This window comes from Chlorocebus sabaeus, chromosome 29, assembly GCF_047675955.1.
Source record: "Chlorocebus sabaeus isolate Y175 chromosome 29, mChlSab1.0.hap1, whole genome shotgun sequence".
NCBI classification, from domain to species: Eukaryota; Metazoa; Chordata; class Mammalia; order Primates; family Cercopithecidae; genus Chlorocebus; species Chlorocebus sabaeus.
Window position 1 is genome coordinate 565523 of NC_132932.1, and position 17463 is coordinate 582985.

Genomic DNA, 17463 nt, shown 5'->3' on the forward strand with positions numbered 1-17463 from the left:
TTTTATCATGGAACATGTCCAGACACTGCCTTCTTTATTAGAGTTTTCTCTGACATCACCCGAGACATTATGGGTATTTCAGGTTTCAGGAGTATTTTACATCCTTCAGTCATAGGGTCATTCTCCATTAATTCCCAATAGCAAACTAGTAGTTGTTTCTCTACTGGCACATATGGTAAGCCATGCCATCCAGGAACGTTCTGGTACAAAATTCCATTGGCCCCCTCTGGGTGGCACTCATAAGCTTTTGCAATAACCTCCAGTCTGCGTAAGTATGTTACAGAGACTTCCAAAATCATGTATGAGTGTGGAGCATAAGGGCCCAAAAGCATCCAGAGAGAAAATACTTTTCACACTTCTGACATGGCCTGATTTTGTTTGGGTCTGCATTCGGATATGGCCCTCTTTGGGGGTAGTTGTATGGATAAAATCTAGCAATATACCCAATGTAGAATATGCATCCTTCAAAACTCAAATCTACCACACAAATGTTGAACTAGATTATAACTAACATTCTTAGTTAGATCTAGGAATAGATATTGACAGCAGTTTGTAGTCACCTGTGCAATGTCATGGGTGGCTCCTACCCAGGTTATTCCTAAGAATTTTACCAATTGAGCAGGCTCTTTGACTTTTGCAGGAGTTATCAACAAGCCTCTGCTGGTCAAGTGTGTCATCCCCCATTTGGGTCAGTCCACCCTGGTCTTCAGTTTCAGACGTTATCATGATATCATCAGTATAGTGTACGATTCCACTCAGAACCTGCATCAATCCAAACCTCCTCTCACCAGTGTATGACAGTAGCTGGTGAATTCAAATAACCCTATAGCAATTCAGTAAATGTAAATTGGAATCATCCTCACAAAAAGGCAAACTCCAATTTATTCTTTTCTAGGATTGAGACAGAAAAAGCATTTGTAAGATCAATCAAAAAGCCACTAACTACCAGACAGGACATTCTAAGGGCTTAGAGACCACCTCCCAGAAGCTGAGAGCAAAGGGGGAAAAAAAAGGTGGTTAGACATCTTTTTGGATAAAGTTAAATTATTTATTATACAGTGAGTCTCAAGCCTTATTGAAAACCATCAGGAAAACTGCAGAACAAAATTTAACAGTATTTTCCTTCCTTTCCACACAAGCGTATTGCAGGGTGAGGATCCTGTCTCTGAATCTGTACATTCTGCTCATCCTGAGAATTTGACTGAGAAAAGAGGAAGAACTTTGTGAAGTAAATCACATGAGATTCCCTGATCTGCCCTAGAAAAGTATTGGATTTCTCTAAGAGGATCCTACCACTCATAAGAAAGCAATGAACAATCTGCTGAAGTTTTCAAATTCTTACACGTGTAAGCAAGCTTTCTTTTGTTTAACAACCATCAAGAACTGGGACAGATATTGCCTCGTTTCAGGTGAAAATGATATCCATGTGTCCTTATCACGAGTTTGGCCCAGAATTCAGTACGTATTTGTGCAGTAAAAAGTAAGAATATGTTTTAGACAAAAGATGTAATTTCATTCTATATTTTTAACCTCAAAAAAAACGCTTTATATGCACATATAAGCCTATAAAGGAAATCAAGAAACTAATATATGTGCATAATAATTTTGCATCTGCTAGACTTTTATTTGACCTTTATCATGTCCCTCAGTGAAAAAAAAAATCAAAGCTTTAATAAAATAATGTCTTAAACTATATTCTTACTCATTTTGCTTTGACTTGTGATTAATTGCTTTACTATTCAATACTGGCAAAAAATTTTATATAGTAAATAGCATTAATTAAAATAACTTTATAATCCTTATTTAGATAAACCTACCAAGCTGACATTTCAAAAATTCATTTGCTTTTTGGTTTAAGCCAGTTATTTAAAAGAAATACACTATGTTTACCTTAAGGGTTTTTTAAATGTATGAAAAAGAAAGACATTAATTTTAAAAAGCTATCCAATCATTAGCTACCTGATTCTAGTCAACACAGATTGGCTAAAAAAATTGTTACCTTTAAACAGGAGAAATAATTACTCTTGCATATATCATATACCATGTCCCATACCTCATTAGTGCATCTTATACTATGAATGTGTGATAAAACTTTGAAGCCTACTTGGACAAAATTTTTCAAAAATCAGGTAGGAATTTATTAAAAGAAGAAACTGAAGTCTCCTCACCTACGTGACTGACTTGCAGTAGAAGAGATATCCTTTGTGGGGCAGAGGGGAGGGGTACCACACAAAAAGAGTGGCTGATAGATTGGCTACAGTAAATAGATCCACTGAAAAATATCAGTCCCTATAAAAAATAACACTGACAAATAATAGTAGGTTATTATATCCATAGCTTACTCTCATAACAATGATCCATAGCTTTAGATGTAATTGGGTTTATGCAGGGATTCCTGGAGACCTGAAAATTAACTCAAGCATTTCTTCAAAGTAGAAAGATTGAGAATGGACTAGAACCTACTGCCACTGTGTCAGTGTGACTTGGGTTTCTGTGCCTTCTAGTTTGCTCACATTCTGATCCTCGAGGACTGTGAAGAGCAAAGGTCTACTGACCACTTACCCCAGGCCACTCAAAAGGCAGGATCCACTAATGACATCATTTTGCACAAGTAGAGCACTAGTGCCCAGTTGGGTGTCAGCTTCACCGCAGGATTGAAACATGACTGCTAGTCTCCCTGTATTCTTATGAGCGCCTTCCATCAAAAAGCACAGAATGGCTCTTAAATGAGGTAAATATACCATGTGCTGATTCAAAAATATCTCTGAGACACATTAACATGAAAAAGACAAATTAACAAATGATATATAGCATGTAAATACATTTATGTAAATGTACCAAATTATGTAATTACATGAATTCCTGTCTGTATGTTCAGAGACACAGAGGGGAAACTAAAGGTTGTGATATTATGACATAAGAAATTTATATTTTGATCTTCTTTCCCAGCTATTGGCCATACCTCCTAAAACCTTTGTAATGTCAAAGCCGTAAAGGTGCTAGGAGTATCTTTTGTTCTAATATTTGATTTTTGACCCCAGTTTCAGACACAGAGATTCTAAATCCCTTGGAATTTCCTGTGTGACAAGAGCATGCTTTCTTCTAATGAGGTGACTCTTGCTGGGCTCCTTAATGAGGGCTGGTCTCCAGGAAGACTAAGCCGTGGTTAGAAGCTTGGAATTTTCAGCTCCACTCCCATCCTGAGTGAGGGGAGAAGAGATAGAGGTTGAGTTAATAATTGATCATGCCTACGTGAAGTCTCCATAAAATCCCTAAAAGACAGAGTTCAGAGACCTCCTGGGTTGGTGAACACATCCATGTGCCCAGAGGGCAGTGCACCCCAACTCCATGGGGACTGAGCCCCTGCTTTCAGGACCCTTGCTGATCTTGCTCTATATATGTTTTCATTTGGCTGTTCATGTCATATCATCCTCTATCATATCCTTAATAATAAACCAGCAAAAGTGTTTCCCTGAGTCCTGAGAGCCAACACAACAAATTGTCAAACTTGAAGAGGAGGTCCTGGGAATCCTCCATCTGTAGCCAAGGCTGACAGAAGTGCCGGTAACTTGGGGATTCAGTACTTGCAATTGGCTTCTGGAACCGGGACAGTCTTGTGGGACTGAGCCCTTAACCTGTACTAACACTAACTCCAGGTAGCTGGTGTCACAGTTGAACTATAGATGCCTAGCTGGTGTCCAAAGAACAGGAGAATTGGTTGGTGTGGGGGGAGTGTTGGGGGAAGCCACTCATTTGGTCATAGAAGTGTTGAAAGTGTTGATGGTCACAAAGAAAATTTTTTATTTTCCTCTTTAGGGCAAATTGTGGGGATGGGGTGTGTCAGGGAAAGAACAGAAGGGAAAAAATGCCTCATTAAGAGCTATGAAAAGGAAAGGAATTTTAAGAAAAATAAGTGCTAAATATAGCAAATAGGATGAGAGCTGCTATATACAAAATTACAAAATTAACAAAGTTACATACCCAGCATATGTATACCAATTTACAGTTGTCAAAACATTTTCACATATATATTCATGTATATATACTTGGATATATATATTCACATATATATATTTCACATATATATTCATATATATTCATGTGTATATTCATGTATATGTGTATATATATAATTTTATATGATATCCCTAGAACTTCTCTACCTAAAGATGGGGCACACTCCTTCCCTCCTGGTTCAGGAACACTGAGTTATACCTTCAAGACCTGAGTCACATTACTATTTGTTCTGAATTTTAAAAAATCAAAAAGCCAAACAAACACTGACAAGACTAGGTTCTAATGCCAACTACTTTGTCAAGGATGCAAACCACTTTTCTACTCAAAAGAATATATAGAAGCTCTTTCATTTAATTAGATCCCATTTGTCAATTTTGGCTTTTGTTGCCATTGCTTTTGGTGGTTTAGACATGAAGTCCTCGCCCATGCCTATGTCCTGAATGGTACTACCTAGGTTTTCTTCTAGGGTTTTCATGGTTTTAGGTCTAACATTTAAGTCTCTAGTCCATCTTGAATTAATTTTCGTACAAGGAGTAAGAAAAGGATCCAGTTTCAGCTTTCTACTTATGGCTAACCAATTTTCCCAGCACCATTTATTAAATAGGGAATCCTTTCCCCATTTCTTGTTTTTGTCAGGTTTGTCAAAGAACATATGGTTGTAGATGTGTAGTATTATTTCTGAGGACTCTGTTCTGTTCCATTGGTCTATCTCTCTGTATTGGTAGCAGTACCATGCTGTTTTGGTTACTGTAGCCTTGTAGTATAGTTTGAAGTCAGGTAGTGTGATGCCTCCAGCTTTGTTCTTTTGGCTTAGGAAAGAACTCAAATAAATTTACAAGAAAAAAACAAACAACCCCATCAAAAAGTGGGCAAAGGATATGAACAGTCACTTCTCAAAAGAAGACATTTACACAGCCAACAAACACATGAGAAAATGCTCATCATCACTGGCCATCAGAGAAATGCAAATCAAAACCACAATGAGATACCATCTCACACCAGTTAGAATGGCAATCATTAAAAAGTCAGGAAACAACAGGTGCTGGAGAGGATGTGGAGAAATAGGAACACTTTTAAACTGTTGGTGGGACTGTAAACTAGTTCAACCATTGTGGAAGACAGTGTGGCAATTCCTCAAGGATCTAGAACTAGAAATACCATTTGACCCCGCCATCCCATTACTGGGGATATACCCAAAGGATTATAAATCATGCTGCTATAAAGACACGTATGTTTATTGCGGCACTATTCACAATAGCAAAGACTTGGAATCAACCCAAATGTCCATCAGTGACAGACTGGATTAAGAAAATGTGGCACATATACACCATGGAATACTATGCAGCCATAAAAAAGGATGAGTTCGTGTCCTTTGCAGGGACATGGATGCAGCTGGAAACCATCATTCTCAGCAAACTATCTCAAGAACAGAAAACCAAACACCGCATGTCTCACTCATAGGTGGGAATTGAGCAATGAGATCACTTGGACACAGGAAGGGGAACATCACACACTGGGGCCTATCACGGGGGGGGGGGGGAGGGATAGCATTAGGAGATATATCTAATGTAAATGACGAGTTAGTGGGTGCAGCACACCAACATGGCACAGGTATACATATGTAACAAACCTGCATGTTGTGCACATGTACCCTAGAACTTAAAGTATTAAAAAAAAAAAAAAAAAGAATGTCTAGACTCACAACTGTGAAAGCCAGATAAAGGTAGGCATACTTTGGAAAGAAATTGCCTGGAATAGAAGCAGTTTCTACACATTTAAGCCTGACTCCAAAACTGTCAGTGGAAGCCTGTATCTTGCTGACAAGTCTTAGACATGTAATATTTGAAAAAGAACAGATACCTCCTGTATCATGGTCTTTGGAATAGAGACCAGGAAAATGGTAGCCAAGAAAACCTATTCAGAGTAGCCCAGGCTGAGATTGGGGAGGTGCGCTTGAAGGCAGGACCAGGCAAGAGGCTCTGTAGTTAACTTGGTTTCCCACCCTCAGCCTGCATTTAGACACCCCACTAACTTCTGTGTTCATGTTGGATTAGAAAACAAAATTGCTCGAATTTTAGTTCACAACACGTATCCAATTCATAACTGAATTCATAAAACATGGCTTAGAAGTTAAGAGCACAGGAGCCTGGCCATCATGGTGAAAGCCAGTCTCAAAAGAAAAAAAAAAAAAAACTATAAAAATTAGCCAGGCGTGGTGGTGCATGCCTGTAGCCCCAGCTACTCAGGAGGCTGAGGTGGGAGAATCGCTTGAATCCGGGAGGAGGAGGCTGCAATGAGCTAAGATGGCACCACTGCACTCCAGCCTGGGCAACAGAGTGAGACCCTGTCTCAAAAAAAAAAAAAAGTAAAGAACATGGGGCTTAAAGACAAATCTATGTGTTAATGAATAATGATTATATTTGTTGGGCAGGTTATTTAACTTGTATATGACTCAGTTTCCTATATGTCAAGCAGGGATAGTACCACCCACTTCAGTGGGCTTGCATGAAGACGAAAACACCAAATGAAACTGAGTTTGGTACATAGAATACACTCCAAAAAAATGGACTAATAATAGAAACAACTGCTCTAGAACTCTCCTTAGGAAAAAAGAGCCTGATTTCCACCGAGAACAAACGTCAGCTGTGCTACACACCTGCTTTATCCAGCTAAATCTCAGCTTTGTCTCCCGGGATCCCAGAACACAATCCTCATGATCCCATAAGAGGCTCAAGGCATCTACAGGGGACAGACATTAAGACAGAGATGTGACCTTTTTTTAACTTTTATTCTAGGTTCAGGAGTACATGTGCAGGTTTGTTATATAGGTACATTGCATGTCACAGGAGTAGTTTTTCCAGCCTCACCCTCTTCCCACCCTCCGCCCTCAAGTAGACTTTGATGTCTGCTGTTCCCTTCTTTGTGTCCATATGTACTCAATGTTTAGCTCCCACTTACAAGGGAGAACATTAAGTATTTGGTTTTCTACTCCTGCATTAGTTTTCTTAGGATAATGGTCTCCAGCTCCATGCTAGTTGCTGCAAAAGACACGATTTTGTTCTTTTTACTGCGACATAGTAGTCCATGGTATATGCGTACCACATTTTCTTTATCCAGGCCCCCTTTTTTTTTTTTTTTTTTTTTTTCCTTCTGAGATGGGGTCTCGCCCTGTCTCCTAGGCTGGAGTACAATGGTGCAATCTCAGCTCACTGCAATCTCCACCTCCTGGGTTCAAACGATTCTCCTGCCTCAGCCTCCCGAGTAGCTGGGACTGCAGGCGCCCGCCACTACGCCCAGTAATTTTTTTTTTGTATTTTTAGTAGAGACGGGGTTTCACCATGTTGGCCAGGGTGCTCTCTCCAGCCTACCATTGATAGGCGTTTAGGTTGATTCCATGTCCTTGCTATCGTAAATAGTCCTGTGATAAACATAGGTGTGCATGTGTCTTTACAGCAGAATGATTTACATTCCTTTGGGTATATACCTAGTAATAAGGTTGCTGAGTTGAATGGTGATTCTGTTTTTTAAGTTCTTTCAGAAATCATCAAAACACTTTCCACATTGGCTGAACTAATTTATATTCCAAGCAGCAGTGTACACGTTTCCCTTTCTCTGAAAAGAGGTGTGTTTTTTTAAGAGACTAAGAAACTCCAAATAATGAGTGGCTATCTATCATATTCAATGACTCTGGAGAAGTATAAAATACGAACTGTGCCCTTAAGATATTGTCAGCCTGGTAGTAGTGGGAAGAGGGGCAGGGGAAACCCTGAAGGTTGGGTTGCAGAGACAGCCATGTAAAACCAAGTAGATGTATTTATAAGGCTTCCCTGCAGAAGGGATGCCTTTGCTGAGTCTGAGGGAAGAGTAGGAACAATCCAGGGAATGAGAGATGCAAGCATGAAATGCAAGAACATTGTTATGTTTATAGTAGAAGGAGCTTGTGAAGGCAAAGGGAGAGGAGTCAGGGACAAATCAACAAAGTCTCAGTGTGGGAAGGCAAGAAATGTACATTTTATCATCAAAGCCAAGGGAGAGCCATGGTTGAATCTCCACAATGAGACGAACTTGATCAGCTTTTCACCTTGGAAAGGTTCCTCCAGCTTAGTTTCGAAGTAAGAGCAGAACAGAAGCTACAGCTACACTCCAGGCAAGACAGATGACCACTCCAACAAAATGTAGTGACCGAGGAATCAGGAGAAGATCAACTAAAAGATAGCAGATATCATATTAGCAGGGCTTGGTGACAATTGGGTATGGAACAAGTGAGAAGGATCTTGGCTGACTGCAGTTTCTGACTTAGACAACTGAATGGACCATGGGCCCATATGTTAACATAGAAAATACGAGGAAAGAACCAGAATTCCTGGGAGCTCATGTGCACAGTCCATAGTGATTCATAGAGGTCCTTGTGCCCTGTGGCGGGAAGCAAAGCTGTGAAAGATGCCCTGTGTGATGGACAGCATGTGATTTGGTGTCTTTCAAAAGGAGTCTCCATCCTGGTTTGGGGCTTTGGTGACTCAACAAAGTGAAGTCTGGAAAGAGGGCAGGGAGACCTCCTGGTATGTCCTAGTGTGAGGAGAAAGGAAAGGATGGCCTGACTTAGAGAGGAGAGAGAACAGCAGCTTCCCAGATACCCAGGACCTGCCCAATCTTGAGCTACTCCTGTCGCTGGGATTCCCTCTGTGCCCTAGACAAACTGGGACTCACCACCAAGGTAATATGAAAACTGTATGTTGAATATTTTATATAAATAGATCCATAGAGATACAGAGATATGAACAGATATTCTTCCAAAACTGCCATAGGCCTGAGACAGGTGTCCCACCCCTTGGCCAAGGGAATGCTATAGAACAGTATATATGCAAAGACTTTCCAAGAGGTATTAGTAGGCATATATATATTTTAAAAATCAATTTCTTCATTAGTATGAAAGATTCAGAAAAGCAAATTTATAAAATTTATAGAGACAAAACAGATAAAGGTTGCCTAGGTCTGGGGCTTGGAACAGGCATCAACTGTAAAGGGAATGAGGAGTCTTATTGGAGCAATAAAAATGCTCTACAACTCACCAAATGTGATGGTTGCACTACTTGGTAAAGTTACAAAAATCATTGAATTGTAGACTTAAATTTTATGATATGCTTCAATAAAGTTGTTTCTTAAAACAAGAAATCAGTTTTCAGATATTCAGCCTCCATGTGTGTTCTTTCCTAATGACCTGCCTGAGAAATGATCCGCCTGAGAAAGCACCTGTGTTCAAGGTGATGTAAAATTCACTTTACTACCTCCCCTTTTAGTTGGCCAAGCTCAAAAAGGAGGAGAGTCTTATTCTGCTCCTATCCTTATTTTACTATGGTGTGTGAATTCAAGTGAAGAAACCTCCAAGTTGCCAACAGAAAGACCATTGTAAATATTGGTTACTGGGATGCCTCTTCTAATGATTAATGCCTTAGGGCTTCTTATCTTCCCTATCTTATACTTAATTTGGTTAAGAGTGTAGCTTGATATTGGAAATTAAGTGTTTTAATCTGTGTTGAGATGTTCTGAATTTGGATACATAGTGGAATGAGGCAATGGATGTGTTGACAATTATCCTTTAAGGACTTCACCTTTCCACACCTCAACTCTTAGCAAGGAAAACAGATGAGGAAAGTTCTACAAGAGATGAGCAACGATAGCATGGATACACAACATTTAGTGCTGCAACTGGCTTTTCCAGGTATTTAAATGTGTGCAATCATTTTCAGCTCTTCTCAACGTTCGCCAATAGGTTATGTTATTAGCTGGGGGAATAATCACCTTTGGACAGAAGAAGTTCAACTGCTTAGTGACACTGCCAAAGTTTTCAAGATAAGTTGGATAAAGGCCAAGAACAAAAAATTTACCTGCCTTCTTCAGAGCCAATATAGATCAATCAGCAAGCTAATGAAAGTACATTTTACCCAGTCACACCATGAAATCCATAATCTAACTCCCTGACCCCTAATTTTGGGTGACCCCTTGATGCTGCCCAGCTTCACACTTTATCTGCATTCATACTCCCACTCCCTTGACAACTGTGTGATTCATCCATGGATGCTCAAGTCCCCCTGCATAGAATGGTATGATATTTGCATATAGCCTATGTGCATCCTCCCATGCCTCCTCAAATCTCTAGCTCCTCACTCTCTGCTGATGACCTCCCCTCCTATTTCTCTGAGAATATCGAGCAATTAGAAGAGACCTTCCAAGCTCCCACCACATATCTCTCCACCCAAACACATCTCTTCCCATTCACTGTCTCTTCTCTCCACTGGCTCTAGGTAGATTTTAGGAGCTCCTGACCAAAAGCACCCCCACCCTGTATTCTGGTCCTATCTCCTTCTACCTATCCCAGGATGCTCCTCACTGGTCTACCCTTGCACCCCTGCATTGACCAGCTCACCCTCTATCCTGGATCACTGGGATCCTCCTCACTGGCCTATTCTCTCCCGACTCCCACATTTTTTAAAATAACACAACTCTTTGAAAGGGTTTTCTACATCTACTGTCTCTTATTTGTTTCCTCGCCATTTTCAAGCTCATTCAGGTTTTGTGCCCCCACCATTCCACTGAAACCTATCTTGTCAAAGTCACCAATTAATTTTATACCACAAAAACCAAGAGTCAATACTCGATCCTCATTTTACTTCAACTACCAGCAGTACCTGACACAGTTGATAACTCTCCTCCTTGGAAACTATCTTCACTTGGCTTTGAGAATGCCAAATGCCTGATTTTCCTCCCACCTCTCACCTCTGCAAACAAATACTGAAAGGTCATGTCCTCTAAACATTGGTGTGACCCAGACCTCAATTCTTCTTTTTGTAACTTATACTCCCCCACGAGGTAGACTCATCCATTCTATATGATGATGACTCCTAAATACATACTTCTAACCTGGACCCCTCCCAACTCCAGAATTGTGTATCCAATTGCTTACTCTACATCTCCACTTGTATAGTCTGATTAGCACTTCAAATTTAATGTAAGAAGGCTTACTTGCCCTAGGAGGTGACCAGATCTTTAACCTGGATGAATCTGAGCCCCTGCTTCCCTTTGTCAGGCCACCATCCCTGCAATTGTCTGTTCATGGTTAATATGAGGCATGGGACCACCAACAGATGCCCAAACAGATCCCTTGAATTTCAGATATATTCCTCTGTGTCACCATTTAGTATCAGGTATCCAACTTCTTTATGGTGATCAGAGGCAATTATATCTCCCGTCCATTGTCTGCTGTTCTACTAGCATGAGGATTCCAAAATAATCAGAGGGTAATCATACCTTTAGATTCAGGGTAACCTTTATTGTGTTCCCTGGTGGGAGCATTTCCTCCTAACAGAGAACCAAGTCCTCCAGACCCACTGTCTTAGTCCATTTTCTTTGCTATAACAGAACATCAAAAATTAGATAATTTATAAAGAAAAGAAATTTATTCTTACGTTTCTCAGGGGGGTCCAAGGTTGAGAGGCTGCTGCTGGTGAGGGCCTTCTCACTATGTCATAACATGACAGAGGACATCACATAGTGAGAGGGAAGTGTGTGTGCCAGTTTAGGTCTCTCTTCTGCTTCTTATGAAACCACCAGTCTTATCATGGGGGCCCCACCCTGATGATCTTATCTAATCTTAATTACCTCCCAAAGGCTCCACCTCCAAATGTCATTAACCTCCTGCAAATGCCAAAATCTCATATAACCTAAGCACATCCTCCCATATACTTTAAATCATCTATGTATTACTTATAGTACCTAATACAATGTAACTGCTATGTAAATGGTGGTTGTACTGTATTGATTAAGGAATCATGACAAGAAAAAAAAGTCTGTACATATTAAGTACAGACACAATTTTTAACAAAGTATTTTCAACCTACCATTGGTCAAATCCATCAGATGCAGAACCCGTGGATACAGATGAGTAGCTGTACATCCATAAAGTAGATTTCTGTGTCAAGGGCTTATATCCATTTATACCTGAAGAGATTCTCCATACTGCCTTCTCAATGTGTTCCTTCCTGACCCCACTTAATGATAAGGGTCATTCAGTCCTGTGAGGATGAGAATCCTCTATTTCCCTGCTGTTCTTTGTCACAAGAAGCTCAAAGTATCCAAATGGCAGCCATAGCTTATAGCTGAACAAGGCTTTTGCTTACTCCCAAATAAAGGCATTCTCCTTTGAGATCTAAGACCTCTAAATTAACAGAGTCCACAGATGTAGGAATGCAGCAGGTTACGGGGTGTGGGATGTCCCCGAGTTGGCCACTGGGTGTGATGGTAAACAGAGCCACTCCTGCTTCTAACCTTTGGTTCCCAGGGAAACTGGGAAGTCAAGATCTGGGGACATCAACTCAGATATGTGTCAGGGTCCCACTTCTTCCCACCCAGATGCCCTGTCCTTGGCATAGCAGACCTGCCTTATGTGGGAGTTTAACCTCCTTTGGAGCTCCTCTACTCTTTTTTAAAAGGTCCTCCAGCTTTGACAGTTTTTTCTTCTCTTTAGCGATGTCTCACTCTGCACTCACCAGGCTTGAGTGCAGTGGTGCAATCTCAGCTCACTGCAACCTCCACCTCCGGGGTTCAAGTGATTCTCCTGCCTCAGCCTCTCAAGTAGCTGGGATTACAGGCACCTGCCACCATGCCGGGCTAATTTTTGTGTTTTTAGTAGAGACAGGGTTTCTCCATGTTGCCCAAGCTGGTCTCGAACTCCTAACCACAAGTGATCCACCCCCTTCAGCCTCCCAAAGTGCTAGGATTACAGGTGTGAGCCACCATGCCCAGCCAACACTTAGTTTGTAATACCTGATTAATTACTTTCAGCTTTTCATTATCCTTTTCCTGAGCATAAGTATAGTTACCACACCCCCCACATTTCTCAAATGCCTAATACCTTGTTCCAGTTAATGCACTCCCTTCCACAAGTACACCATTGCAGCTCATCACCAGTGAGCGACTGCACCACCACCTTCTGCTACTAGCTATCGATGCCCCATCTACCACCAGTGATGCCAGATGGGTGGCCAGTAATCCTGCTCTAAGACACCGTCTCTTCATCTGCTTTCCAAGAACATCCTGGAACAACCCACTGTCCCTGCTTGTGTTTCCAGGAAGCAGACTCCAAGATGGAGGTTAGTATGCAAGAGGCTCACTGGGGAGTGCTTTGAGTATCAACACCTGTGAAAGGGAAGGGAGGGACGTGGGAATGGGAAGATGATGAAGTTCAGCTGCAGTGCAGTCTCAATGAATGCCTCAGCCAATCCTGCAGGGAGTTCTGAAGATGGGGTGGCCATCAGAGCTCTCCTGAGTTGGGGTGTAAGGGCCGGGCTCTATACCACTCATTATTCGACCCTGGATGTGGGCTGCTGGGAAGTGGCATGACCCTGGGCACGATGGCTCTCTTCAGTTTAGGAAATCGCAGAGGAGGTTGATGGGTGAGGACTCTCTGCCAGCAGTTCTCCCAGCAGCTGGGGTAATAAATCCTCTAACCCTGAAGGGCGACCGCGCAGCAAATATCAGCAACCACCACATAACCCAAGCTACTGAAAATGGACACACCTGTTATATACATCCTTAGGTACTGCATGTCAATATAAAAATGTGCCTGGGGATTGTGTGCTCTGTCCTCTGTTCATTTTCCTGTACCTGGGAATCCAGAATTTCAGAGTACCCCTGACATCTGGGAGCCTATGCCCTCACAGGTGGCAGAATCCATTACAATAATCTGTTTATGGATCTTCATGTGGTTGCTGGCAGGAGGCCTCAGTTCCTCAACACACATTACTCTCCTTGGGTTGGCTTGAGTGTCCTCACAACATGGCAGCTGGCTTCCCCCAGAACAGGGGGTTGGAGAAAACAAGAGAGGAAGGCTCAACACCACTTACATCCTAGTCTCAGACATCATAAATCATCACTCCTGCCACATTCTATGCTTTAAACATGAGTCACTAAGTCCATCCTGCACTTAAGATGAGGGGAGGGGGTTCCACCTTTTGAAAGAAGCCATGTCAAATAGTTGTGGACATATTTTTAAACCAATACATATAGAGAGAAGGACATTCTCCAAATCAACAATGATAGATACTTCTGAGAAAGCGAGTAGATGGGAGGAGTAAAGTAAAAGGAGGCTTTTGTTTTTTATCTGTTTTTTATAAGAAGAATTTACTTTTGTAAATTAACAAATAAGAATATTCTTGATTGTTGAAAATATGGCAACCAGTGAAACTGGGTGGGAAAAGAGATGCTTATCTATGGAGCAGATTGTGATTGACTGTTCTCCTCTACCATGGTTTATCCTGCCTGACCCCACCCAACTAAACACAAAATAATTAGAAACTAAATGATCATTGCCAGCAGCTTCTCCGAGGAGTCATCATTTTTCTAGCACATGAACAAGGAGTCTGATGACTGTACTATATTGAGATGTGAAAGGTTGGGGAAAATCATTAGAGCCATTAGTCTGTTCCTGCATCCCTATCCTTCATCCACAGTTTAATATAATGCGGAAATTATCTTATTAGTTCTGATGGCTTGATTACAGGCTCTGGCTGGGGCACAGGCATCCCAGGAATATCCAAGAGGGCAAAGCTACTCGGTGGGAGATCCTATACCCTTGTGGCCTCTTCCATCCAGGCCCACACAGACTGCCATTTTCCAACATCTAGGGTCAGCCCGAGTATCTCCAGGCAGGTAGGGAACCCTGTGGGAGGATCTGTCAATGTCCAGGCAGAGAAATCACACAGTTGCTAGATAAGAGTTGTCCATCTCCTGGGTTTTATGGGCTGTTAGGAATTTTTTTTCCCTCCTGGGAGTCAAGACGTCTCCACCCTATCTGGGTCTTTGCTGGCCCCTTCAGGCAAGGGAAGGAACTTCAGCTGTGTCCACACCCACAGAGCTCATTCCCATTTCTCCCCAGGCTCCCACATCTCCTTCACCTGATCCTTTGCATAGGAAAGACAGAGTCCCCAGATGCTAAACTACATGGAGGAAACCTGGCCTGTCAGAGCAACAAGTAGGAACAAATAAGACCTTCTCCCCTGCCCACAGGAGAGTACTCTGTAAATGTGGGCTATCCCTGTCAATTTACAGATCAAGAACCATCCCGTGAGCCCCACAGGCATTCCTAGAGATACTCAAAGCCCACTAGCTATCCCCAGTCTCTATTTGTTTGCATTTGTCATTTGTTTATGACTGTCTCCCTTTTGAAGGAGATCACACTGAAGAACTCTCAGTCTTGGAGACATTTCTGGATTGGGCAAGGCTGCTTCCACAAATTGGGCCTACTGTCGGTGTGGGCCAGACTGCAGACAAGAGGCAGCCACTCTAGAGGGTGTAGGCAGTCACAGCATCACTCCATCTGCTACCCCTGCGGGACTTAAGAGGCAAAATCTCCCTCTGACCCTGTTCCCTATCATAATACACCCTATCTCTAGACTCCCTGCTTTTCTGAGAAGGTTCACTAGGGTCAAGGTCTGTGGTCAACAAAGCTCAAGGGTCTACCCTACTTTAGGAATGAGAGTATCACCTCAGTAGCTTCCCTAGAAGTAGCTCCACACATAGGCCCTGATGTTTGCTTTTGGCAATCAGGTGGTGAGGATTTTCCCAGCATCTCCCGGGTCAGACCACAGATATGATTAAAGATGGGTTAACAAGGGGCAGACTGAAGCCTTTGAGCTAAGGATTAGCTTTGCACAAAATCGTAACAATTGTCTAAAGGGTCATCCTTCCCCCAGCTGCCTAAGCCCTTTCTTCAAGAAAAAGTATGGCCCATGTGAGAATGGACTTAACATGTTTAGGCTGCTATTCTGTGGATGCCTTATAATTCCACACAGGAAGTGGATGATTTCTGCACAGTGAGCTTTTTCATATAATATCCAACCTGGAAGTTGCTCCCCTCTCTTCAAGAGCCAACACTACTTATAAATACTTCAGTGCAAAGCAGAAGGAGATAAGCCATTCCTAGATACTAAGCAATAGGCATTTTCACAGAGCGAACAATATACCATCTACAGTAAACTGAATAATGGCCCCAAATATACCCACATTAATCCCCAGAGCTTGCAAACATTTTCTTATGTGGCAGAAAGGACTTTGCAGGTGTGATTAAGTTAAGCATCTTGAGATGGGGAGATTATCCTGGGCTGTCTGAGTGGGCACTAAATATAATCACAATGTAGTTATAATAAATGTACTTACAAGAGGGAGAAGAGATGAGGAGGTGATTTTAGCATGGAGGAAAGAAGGTGATGTGATGCAGAGATTTAAGTAACTCACTTTGAAGATGAGGAAGAGGCCACAGAGAAGGAAAACAGGTGGCAAGCAGATGCTGAACAATACAATAGATTCTCCCTTAAGATGCTGCAAAAGAGATCAGCCCTTCCCATACCTTGACCTGAGTCCAGTGATACTGATCTTGGTTGGACCTTTGACCTGCAAACTGTAAAAGAATACACTTACATTGTTTTAAGCCACTAAGTGCGTGGTGTAATTTGTTACAGCAGCAACAGGAAAGTAATACACCATCTTTAAACTCATCACTGTGTGTTATTTTTAACAGCTTTTTGAGGTGTAACTGACATATTTAAATAAGTTGCACATATTAAAGTGCACAATTTGATAAGTTTTGACATATATATACATGCGTGAAACAATCATCATAGTCAAGATAGTGAACATATTCATTATCTTCAAAAGTTAGCTTACACACCTCATAATCTGTAACTCTTGGTCCTCCCTGAGCCCTTGCTTTCCAGGTAACAACTGATCTGTTTTCTGTCACTATAAATTAGTTGCTTTTATATATAAATAGAGTCATACAGTATGTACTCTTTTTTGTCTGGCTTCTTTTGCACAGCCTAGTTATCTTGAGATCCAACCGTGCTGTTGTGTATATCAATATTTCATTCCATTTTGTTGCTAAGTAGTATTCCATTGCTTAGATATACTTTAAGCACTCACCTGTTAGTAGACTTTTGGATTATTTCCATTTTTTGGCTTTTTAAAATAAAGCTGCTACAAAAATTCATGTAAAAGTCCTCATATGCTTTCGATTTTCTTGGATAAATACCTATGAATGGAATGGTTAGATTGCATGGTCGATGTGTATTTTACTTTTTAAGAAACTGTCAAACTGTTTTCCAAAGTGGTTGTACCATTTTACACTCCCAGCAGCCACCATATCTTGTTTTTGTGTTCTTCAAATTATTTAAGTTTTTCGTTAATTGATGCTCATCTCCATTCCTAAATAAGGTAAATAAATGCAGTATTACTTTTTGTTTGTCTGTTTGTTTCTGGTTTTGATTTTGGGTTTTTGTTTTGTTTTGTTTTGTTTTGTTTTTGAGAGGAAGTCTCGCTCTGTCGCCCAGGCTGGAGTGCAGTGGCACGATCTCTGCTCACTGCAAGCTCCACCTCCTGGGTTCACATCATTCTCCT

At 41.4% G+C, this 17463-nt stretch overlaps 1 long non-coding RNA gene across 1 annotated transcript in view; it reads right to left on the reverse strand.

Moving 5' to 3' along the window:
• Window positions 1-1049: 1049 nt before the first annotated feature.
• Window positions 1050-17463, reverse strand: part of LOC140710644 (uncharacterized) — a 58260-nt gene continuing 41846 nt past the window's right edge. The window contains exon 4 of the long non-coding RNA XR_012091742.1: window positions 1050-3200. This is a non-coding gene — a long non-coding RNA (uncharacterized lncRNA). The remainder of the gene's footprint in view (window positions 3201-17463) is intronic.